The 7,927-nt window shown below is 50.6% G+C and overlaps 1 long non-coding RNA gene across 2 annotated transcripts; it reads right to left on the bottom strand.

Moving 5' to 3' along the window:
- Positions 1 to 1,096: 1,096 nt before the first annotated feature.
- Positions 1,097 to 3,151, bottom strand: LOC311433204. 2 transcript variants are annotated; one of them, XR_014690609.1, is made up of 4 exons: positions 2,844 to 3,151; positions 2,699 to 2,739; positions 2,375 to 2,428; positions 1,097 to 2,274 (listed from the first exon to the last, which is right to left on the bottom strand). It is a non-coding gene; the product is annotated as an uncharacterized lncRNA (long non-coding RNA). The 2 variants fall into 2 exon arrangements; XR_014690610.1 differs by having other exon boundaries at positions 2,827 to 3,147.
- Positions 3,152 to 7,927: the final 4,776 nt, after the last annotated feature.

Raw genomic sequence — 7,927 nt, 5'->3', positions numbered from 1 at the left:
GCAGCATCCAAAGCCACAGCACAGCTGGGACAGTTACTCTCATCTGCTCCCTAACCTCTGCTCCCTCACCTGCCCTCGAGGCAGATGCTTCCATCTGCTCTCTTAGGCCAGCTACAACACCCCTGAAATATCAACAGGATTTTTACTGTACTTTGTGCAGTTAAGTAACTGCAGTGACAACTGCACCCCTAAAGTACCTGCTACATCTGTTCATCGCTCACCTTGCCAAAAGCAGCTCCGGTCAAGTCCCGCGTTGTACACTGTGTTTCAGCTTTAACAAATGAAAACGGTCACAAGATAATCATTCAGCTGCCAGCATTAGCACCCATCCCTCAACAACACAAAGGGACCCCGCTTACAATATTATCATTTCAAAACAGCAGCCCCCATACCTCAGCACACCTCAGAAGTAGACCAAGCCAGTCACCGAGCTGCCTACGGAGCGCTGAACAGTTCCGGAAGGAGCTCTTTCCTGTGACAGGTTCCTCCAAAGGTTTACGCTCTACTGGGGACAGGAGAGAAATAAAAATAAAAGTTTCAAAAACCCCTTATCTGTAAGCTTTCAAGATTCCACAGACCTCCTCCTCAAGCACACCGTTCAAGCACTATGCGAGCAGCTGCTCACAAGCAGCTCAACTCTTCCCCCCCACACGCACATCTGACAAACACCACAGAGATGACTGTGCCTGCTGCCCTTCAGTACGTGCCCAGAGGCAGACCAGATGTCTTCGCCAACACAGTCCGGACAATGTATTAGCACACCCATGCACTGCCACGTTAGCTGTCATCACTAACTGCCAGGCAGGACAGCTCCAGACCAAACACATACACACACAGCCACGCCACAAACACTACAAACAAAACACACAACACAAGGCGCAAGAAAAAGTGACCCCCGGAGGGAAGCCCTATGGCAACAGCAAGTCACAACAGGTGCTCTGCACCAGACCCAAGGAGAGACTCAAATGTCACGACACGCGACTGGAAGACACTGCCAGAACTGGGGTGATGGAGGCCTAAAAAGCCTTCCTTCAAGACAAGAGACCAGAAGGATGGGGACTGAAAAACCCATATGATTCAAAGATCGAAGCCGAAATTCCTTTAAGCGGTATATTCTTTATTGCAGCGCTGGATGCACGGGGGGATCTCTCCACCTATCGTGCATACCCAAAGCAGAAAGCAGTCTTGAATTTATACAATCAATCTATCAATATTCTACCGGCGTCTATACATATTCATTGCCTACCCCCGCCTTCCCTCGCTTCTCATGCTAATTAGCCTTTTGGCACCTTGCGCCTGAGTAGAGCCTCCCAAGAACTGTGGGCAGGGGCCTTTGGGACGTGGGCAGGGGTCTTTGGGAGGAAGACCCCGAGTCTTCCTCACATTGTACTTTTCACCTTTGGTCAGGAATCCGCTGAGTTGGCATGTTTCTTAATCGCAAGAGCTGGCTGTTGCTAATTCTTCCCTTTGTTGTGTCTTTATAATGAATTCCAACGTCCAGTTTTGAGATTTATAGTCCTTACATTTGTTTCTCTGTCCGTCTGCCGCTTCCTTATCGTGAGTTCCGGTGTCTTGTTTCGAGATATACAGTCCTTGTCTGGGGACTGTCCTTGCCTCCCCAATACCTCCTTAATCACATAAGACGACGCTTAGGAAATCAATTCCCAAGCAAGAGCTCCTGATGCGGCCCAGATGACTTCCACAAGAGCGAGGATGGAAACAGATGCGATCTCAAACCGAATATGATGCACGAGACCTGAAACAGAACTGCACTTCAAGCAGCGACTGCAAGACAAGAAGTGCTCGGATCAGAGCCACGATGACAAAACAAGCACTGAGGCCCTTCAGCACCGCTACCAAGTCGCCTGTCTGGTCTGTCCAGTGTAAAAAGCTAGAAGGATATCAAGACCCGAGAAGCACAGAACAGACATTGCAGAAGCAACACTACAGGACAGACGAACAGAAGGAAACTGTCCTGCCTGGCGCACGCACTCACGCTACAAAATAATCCCGCTGCTTCTATTAGCCTGGTGACCCAGCCACAAGCAGCCTGAACGTGACCCAGCCTGAACCACCCTCGCAGCGGCACCAAGTATTTTCAGCCAGCTGGCTCCACGCTGCTCTGGCTCCCAGCTCCCATTAGCCACCCCAGATATGCAAATACCAGGTGCCCCCCAACTTAGCTCTCAGGTTGCTGCATGGTAAATTCCCTCCGCCTCAAGAAATACACAGGCACTGGTCGTCATCTTAGTCAATTGCCAGGCTCATCATCAGCTGCAAAAACAGAGTACCAGCATTCACTAGCATGCCGGTCATGATGCCCACCTTCTCCACAACACTGACTACTGCTGATGCAACATACAACTATGCTCACCTGTTCCTCTCCAAATCCAAGCTCCAACAGTGCAACCAGTATCATCCACACCACCTGGGAAAACAAAGGGATTAAATGATCGTTGCGTTCACAACACATCACCCAATGGTGTGTTTTTTTTGTTGTTGTTGTTTTTGTTATTGTTGGTTTTTGTGTGTGTGTTTCCTGTATTTATTTATTTTTTAGTCTGCTTTAGCTCAACGGCATGCAGAGTGCAGACAAGAAAACTGGGGTGTTTCTAGAAGCAACAATCCCCACGCTTTTGCTGTAGCTTTGAATATTAAAAGGACAATACGACCCAGCAAGTAACTGGAACTTTCTTACCTGGAATTAGCTCAAACTTTTCTTCACATTGAAAGAAAAATCTAGGAGCAGAACAGATTATACACCAACAAAATTGAGTCCATTTCATCCCCAGAAAAAAAATCACATGCTCTCATCCCCTCCTGTACCTCAGCCGCTTGCCTACCCCACGTGGCACACGCTTCCATCTGTTCTCTTTACCCACTTATAGCACCTCTAAAAGGCAAACTGGAATTTTACTCTATTGGCTGTAGGAAAATAACTGCAGTGACAACCGCGCCCCAAACTGAGCCAGCAGCCCCTACTAAACATCCCTCTACTAAGTGAATTCCAAGCACTTAAAATCCAGAAATCCATAGACTCCAGCCTGCCTAAACAACCCTGCAACGGACAGAAGGAAAAACAAAGCACTGTCCCCAAAAGAGCAGCCCAGGCAGAAGGAGCTCTCTGATGGCATGCCTGGGGCTCATATAGCATTTAGCCCCGCCCAGCACCCAAACCCAATCACCTGGGAAAGGGGAGGGGCAAAGCACATGAAAGTAGGAAGAGAGCAAAAGGAGCAGCTGTGTTTTGTTTTGTTTTCCTTTCCTTTCCTTTCCTTTGTTTTTTAAAATCTGTTTTATCTCAAAAACATTCAGAGAGCAGACAAGAGACCTGTGGTGTTTCTAGAAGCAAAAATCCCCTTTTGCTTTTGCTGCAGCTTTTAATGTTGAACTGATAACGGCACCAAGCAAGTAACTGAAACTTCTTCAACTGGAATTAGTTTAAACACGCTCACCGTCATCTGCAAACACAGAGAACCAGCATTCACTAGCCCTAACCCTAACCCCAACCCTCACCCTAAACTCTAACCCTAGCCCCAGCCCTAGTCCCTAAGCCCAACCCTGGTTCCCGAGAACTTCATTTCCAGGCATGCTCTGGGCGCTCAACATGGCCTCCCGGAGGTCCGGAGGCCCAGAACTACATTGCCCGGCATGCTCCGGGCACCCAACATGGCCTCCCGGAAGTTCGGAGTCCCAGAACTACATCTCCCGGCATGCTCCGGGCAGTCAACACGGCCTACCGGAAGCCTGGTGCCGGAAAACTACACCTACCAGAATTCCCTGGACAGCCAGCACGGCCAATCAGAGGCCGAGTTTTCGAGAACTACATTTAACAGCACTCACTGTAACCCTAGCCCTTCCCGCCCTTACACAAAAAAGCCTCAAGCCCTATCCCTAAACATCCTCGAAACCCCTACGGACCTAACCCAAACTATTTACCACACTAAACCCCTGAAGTCCTATGCCTAAAACCCCTAACCCAATAAATTAAGACGCTCAAATCCCAAACCCGCAAAATTGAGATGCTCAAATCCCAAACCCCCTTCCAAAAAAGAAAAAGAAAAATCAAGAAGAAAAAAAAATCAAACAAAACAAAAACAACAAAAGGGGTAGATCTGGTGGCATCTGCCCTGTAACCCTGCAAAAATCACGAGGGACCTAGAACAACAAAGCAAACGCACAAAATAACATTGACATCCTATCCATAAATGTGCTATAACAATTAATCACCTCCAAAGAGCTTCAAGCAATAAATGCACATACTACTAGATCGGTTTCCTCTAAAAGATCGTACCAGACCCTGACCCACCAAAAGAACCCTGCATGTAGCTAACAGAAGCATCAACAAAGCACTGACCCCAAAGAGCAGCCCGGGCAGAAGGAGCTCTCTGATGCCGTGCCTGGGGCTCCTATACCATTTGGCCCCGCCCAGCACCCAAACCCAATCACCTGGGAAAGAGGAGGGGGCAAACCACAAGAAAGAGAGCAGGAGCAGCAGCAGCTGTGTTCTTTTATTTATTTATTTATTTGTTTTTTTTTGTGCCTATCCCTAGTTTACAGCATGCAGAGTGCAGACAAAAGAACTGGGGTGTTTCTAGAAGCAAAATTTACCGTATTTATGCCTCAGCTTTGAACATAGAAAGGACAATACAACCAAGAAAGTAAATGAAATATTTTCCACGGGAATTAGCTCAAACGTTAGTGTTAGGTCAGAGGTTGGACTCAATGATCTTGAGGTCTCTTCCAACCTAGAAGATCTGTGATTCTGTGTGATTTACATATGAAGAAAAATCTAGGAGCGTAGGAAATTACACAGCAAAAAAAACAACGACGTAATAAGCAACGCGCATGCACGGCCCCACGGCCGCCTGCAGTACTCGTTTTCCACCAGCAGGAGGCGGCAGAGGGCGCCCCCGGGCCCCACCGCGCATGCGCCCCCCTCGGCCGCCTGCAGTACTCGTTTTCCACCAGCAGGAGGCGGCAGAGGGCGCCCCCGGGCCTCACCGCGCATGCGCCCCCCTCGGCCGCCTGCAGTACTAGTTCTCCACCAGCAGGTGGCGGCAGAGGGCGCCCGCGGGCGTCACCGCGCATGCGCGCCCCCCGGACGCCTGCAATACCCGATTAAAACCAGCAGGTGGCGGCAGAGGGCGCCCCCGGGGCCCCACCGCGCATGCGCGCCCCCCGGCCGCCTGCAGTACCCGATTAAAACCAGCAGGTGGCGGCAGAGGGCGCCCGCGGGCGTCACCGCGCATGCGCGCCCCTCGGCCGCCTGCAGTACCCGATTAAAACCAGCAGGTGGCGGCAGAGGGCGTCCGCGGGCGTCACCGCGCATGCGCGCCCCCCGGCCGCCTGCAGTACCCGATTAAAACCAGCAGGTGGCGGCAGAGGGCGCCCGCGGGCGTCACCGCGCATGCGCGCCCCCCGGCCGCCTGCAGTACTCGCTTCCCACCAGCAGGTGGCGGTAGAGGGCGCACGCGGGCGTCACCGCGCATGCGCGCCCCCCGGCCGCCTGCAGTACTCGCTTCCCACCAGCAGGTGGCGGCAGAGGGCGCCCGCGGGTGCCAACGCGCATGCGCGTCCCCCGGCCGCCTGCAGTATTCGTTTTGCACCAGCAGGTGGCGGCAGAGGGCGCCACCGGACCCCACGGCGCATGCGCGTCCCCCGGCCGCCTGCAGTACTTGCTTCCCACCAGCAGGTGGCGGCAGAGGGCGCCCGCGGGCGTCACCGCGCGTTGCGCGCCCCCCGGCCGCCTGCAGTACTCGTTTTCCACCAGCAGATGGCGGCAGAGGGTGCCCACGGGCGTCATGCGGCATTCGTGGCGCCCGGCAGCCTGCAGTACTCGCTTCCCACCAGCAGGTGGCGGCAGAGGGCGCCCCCCGGCTGCCTGCAGTACCCCTTCACCACCAGCAGGTGGCGGCAGGGGGCGCCACCGGACCCCCACCGCGCATGCGCGCCCCTCGGCCGCCTGCAGTACCCGAGTAACAGCAGCAGGTGGCGGCAGAGGGCGCCCGCCGGTGCCACCGCGCATGCGCGCCCCTCGGCCGCCTGCAGTACTCGTTTTCCACCAGCAGGTGGCGGCAGAGGGCACCCGCGGGAGGCCTTGTCGGGCGGATCACAGCTCGCCTACTGTGCCATTCGGAGCTTGTGGCTGTATTTTTTCCAACGTATTTGCTACCCACACCCCGCGGGGCAGCTTGTCTTACAAAGAATTCTCTCTGTTAATATTCTCTTTAAGGCGGGCACGAAGCATCCACTGCTCTTCTAAGCAAGCAACCTTCCTTCTGTGCTCCCTTCGGGATGCAGGACTATGTGCACTCAGATTTATTCCACTCATTTTTCTTCCCCTTTTCATTGGCACAGTCTCCAAGGACGCCTGGCTTTCTTCTCACAGACTCGCGTCCGTTTCAGTGTAAGGCATCTAATCCAAATTCAAATTATCCAGATAAAACAATAGAGAGGTAAGAGAGAACTGTCTGAGTTAAAGTCACCATCTTTCTGTAACTAATTTAGCAGACAGCTGTACCACATCAGAGGAGGAGGTTTAGATGCTAACCAGGTCAGGCACATCACGGTCAAGTGAGCGCCCCCGGAATCACTAAAGAAACTTAAGGAAGAATCTACTAGAAGAAAGCTGTCTCCTCTTACCACCACCTATTTAAAAGATAGTGTAGTACAGGCAGTTCTACGTGCATAAAACCACATACACACAGTATACCTGACCCAAGTAAATTCCCTCTGAGAAGTCCACCATTAAGCAAAAGAGGTGTATTGTGGTGACATACAGCTGCCGTGTAATGATCCTGAAGGGATGAATCGCCCTATGTATTCCAAGGTACTCCTGTGGTTCGTTTGTTTTTTTTTTCAAGTACGTTCCCGCTAAGAAAAGAGTTCAGAATTGTTTATAACGAGTTCGTTCCAAGTGTCACTTTCTCACTTAACGTAGTAATAAAGATACGCTGCTGCTTTTGGATTTTATTTCCTTCTTGAATCTCACTGGTGTAATTCCAATGGTCAAACAACCTCTTCCAGAAAGACCAGCCCACTGCTTCACAGGAGAAGGAAAAGATGTCTCACACACGCTGGCTAGTACTAAAAAGAGTAATAGGAAGAGAAGTTCAGGCCATCAATGTAAGTATGTTTCCCTGCCTCTTCTGCTGGCTGGTCAAGTGGAATCCTCAGGACAGCCCCAGTACCCCAGTACCTTGTGAAGAGCTTCTTAACGCCAGCACAACTTCAACCTGTCTTTTAAAAGAAAGCTGTTAAAGGAGCAGGAGACTGTTTTTAAATGAGAACAACCGAAAATAAAATTATCTGAAGAGCCACTTACTACTGGCATATTACCGTTTAAAAGGAAAATATTAATTACGTGCAGGTGCTCCAGTCTTCGTTGCATTTTCTGTGATTCACAACATTACCTTTGAACAAAAGAGTAAGAGGAACGGAAGGGAGGATATTAACTCGGGTAACCAAGGATTTGGTAAGCTGGAACTTGGTGTCTTTAACACTTTAGCCTTGGAGCAAAAATGTACACCCTGTACAGGCTGAGCTGACTGATGAGGCAGGTGCTCCAGGGTACGTGCTACCGGGAGGTAAGTAACAAACACATTCCGCAGCTATTACCAGAAGTGGGGTTTCAGGATATGCAGACTGGTTTCACAAAAAATATTAGCGGTCTGTTGGTGACAGACAATTTGAGGAATTCAGCGCTGCCCATTACAGACTCCTCAGATCGGCACTTAACGAGAATTAATAAAACGTTTTTTTTTTTTTTTATATATATATATATACACACACACACACACACACACACCTATGTTCAAAAAAATGCATACAGTTAAAATATCAAATTAGTGATCCGGTAACAACACTGTTCAAAACCAATCTCTTTTGTATGAACATTAAAATAAATGCACACTTTTAAAAGCAT

The sequence above is a fragment of the Aythya ferina genome, assembly GCF_964211825.1.
Source record: "Aythya ferina genome assembly, chromosome: 2".
In the NCBI taxonomy this organism is placed as follows: Eukaryota; Metazoa; Chordata; class Aves; order Anseriformes; family Anatidae; genus Aythya; species Aythya ferina.
The sequence above is the reverse complement of the archived record's forward strand: the minus strand, read 5'-3'. Positions and strand labels throughout refer to the sequence as shown.